At 35.4% G+C, this 2,336-nt stretch overlaps 1 non-coding gene across 1 annotated transcript; it reads right to left on the bottom strand.

The window, feature by feature from the left end:
• Window positions 1-328: 328 nt before the first annotated feature.
• On the bottom strand, window positions 329-434 carry LOC145065149 (small nucleolar RNA R71). The gene has a single exon (XR_013688298.1). It is a non-coding gene; the product is annotated as a small nucleolar RNA R71 (small nucleolar RNA).
• Window positions 435-2,336: the final 1,902 nt, after the last annotated feature.

The following is a 2,336-nucleotide window of genomic DNA, read 5'->3' as shown; positions in this document are numbered from 1 at the left end:
TCAAGGGTCAGGACTGGCTCTACCAGAATTTCCAACTAAAACCAAATTTGAGCTCAAAGGCTATATAATAGGGTTGCTTAAGGACATTCCATTTTTCGGAAAAGATTATGAAGATGAATTTAATCACATCGACGAGGTCAAGGACAATTCAAATTACTTCAATGTCCCTCATGTTTCACGAGAAATAGTATTGCTAAGAATGCTTCCAGTAACCTTAATAGGAGATGCAAAACGTTGGCTAAAATCCCTTGCACCCGGAACAATCACTACTTGGACGAATCTACGTAAAGTTTTCATTGAGCAGTATACTCGACCATCGAAAATATCCAAGCTCAATAAAAAGATAGCAAATTTCCACCAATATGATGGTGAGTCCTTGTTTGAAGCATGGAAATGTATAAAGGCATGCTAGGAAGTTGCCCCCAACACGATCTAAATGTATAACAAGAAGTAGCTATTTTCTATGATGGGGTGACTGTTACCACAAGAAATCTCCTTGAATCTCAAGGACCAATGACAAACAAAAACCAACTACTATTAAGCAATCGATCAAAGAATTCACAAAACATTAACGCAAATATGACGAAGATGGAGGAAATGACAATATGGTGACAGTTTTAGAAAAATTAGAATCAATGAACCAAAGGATGAAGAAGATGGATCAATCCGTCCATGCAATTCAGGTTGGAAGTGAAAATTGTAGCGGTCCTCATTTAACAAAAAATTGTAACCTTGACGAGGACAGAAATCGAAATTTTTAACCTTACTACTCTAATGGAAATAGGTATGAAGAGAACCGGAAGAAACCAAAGAAGGAATGGTTGCCCTATGATGAGTATCAAAAACCGAAGGAGGAAAATTATAGGCAAGAAAGTTACGGTTCTTACTATAACCCTCGTAGATTCGAGCTAGTCAATTTAGAGAAAAACGAGCGTTAAAAATGACATTTTGATAGAAGATTATTTAGAATAAATAATCTTAACCAAAGTATAGTATGTGCCACAAAGATTCCGTACATATAAAGAACGTTGAAATCTAACTTGAAACGAAGAAGTTATGACCCGTCGAAGTTTTGCGACAAAACCGGCATGGCTCCGCATAACGTAAAAAGTGAATTATTGACGAAATACTTTTTAGCCTTAGCGATCTAAATGAAAGTTGTAGTAGACGTTAAATCAAGAGCGTTCATATAAAGAATGTCCAAATCTGACTTCGTTTGAGGAGTTATGATTTTTCTCGGATTTAGCACAACTCAGAAATCGAATTTTAGATCGACTGATTTTTAGCCGACACGACCTAAATGAGAATTGAAGATCTCACTAATAGGAGCTCAACGATATAAAGGTAGTTGAAATCGGACGTTGGATACAAAGTTATAAATTTTTAACGGACTTTAACTATCTAAGCCTGTTAAAATATAACTTTATAAAAAGTCAAAATTAGCCAACGGAGTCTAAATTAAAGTTGTAGATCCCCTCGATACCTACGCGTGGATATAAAGAACGTCAAAAACGGAGCTCGTATGCAAAAGTTACGAATTTTAGAAGATAATTAGTTTTTGGAGTAATCTGTGAGTGACACATGACACGATCAAATCATGGTAGATCTCGACATATCGATAGGAAATATCATTCTATTCGACATTGTGTGGAAGATGGAATCCTCGTAGTGAAGAGGGTATCGTCATAGGATAACCCATCAGATCCCCTTACGAAGGGACTGAGTAGGGTTAAGCACTTGCAGCACGCTAGGAGCATTAGGCTGAAGGACGATATTAGTTTAGATTAGATAGCTTCGAAATGTGTAATAGATAAATTATAATTAACATTTCATGATTAAATAAAGGAGTATTATTTATGAGTAAAGTCACTGTCTTATGTTAATTGTTTACATATTGTTTCATTTTGCATGTTTTGACTTCCTAAATAATAAGATTATTTAAACAGTCCACAGTCGCTCATACTTTGGAAGTAGGTATGAAAGAAGACTGTCGTGAATTGGTTTGTAGATTGTCTAAAGTGTATTAGACATAACAATGGTTTGTTACAACGTTAATGAGTCTTTAAACCTAGATATATGATTTCTTGTTTGCAGGTTTGTAACGCCCGTAGATCCCATCGATACCCACACTTGCTGGTATCACTTCATGGAATTTATCACGAGTGATCGCAAGAAGATAATATCATATAGTCTTTAAACCTAGATATATGATTTATCGTTTGCAAGTTTGTAACGCCCGTAGATCCGGGCTAGTCAATTTAGAGATAATAGGGGTCGAAAATGACTTTTCGACAAAAGATTATTTAGAATAAATAATCTTAACCAAGTTTTAGAAT

Source organism: Lactuca serriola, chromosome 7 (genome assembly GCF_051521515.1).
Source record: "Lactuca serriola cultivar US96UC23 chromosome 7, Lser_US96UC23_V15, whole genome shotgun sequence".
Classification (NCBI taxonomy): domain Eukaryota; kingdom Viridiplantae; phylum Streptophyta; class Magnoliopsida; order Asterales; family Asteraceae; genus Lactuca; species Lactuca serriola.
The sequence above is the reverse complement of the archived record's forward strand: the minus strand, read 5'-3'. Positions and strand labels throughout refer to the sequence as shown.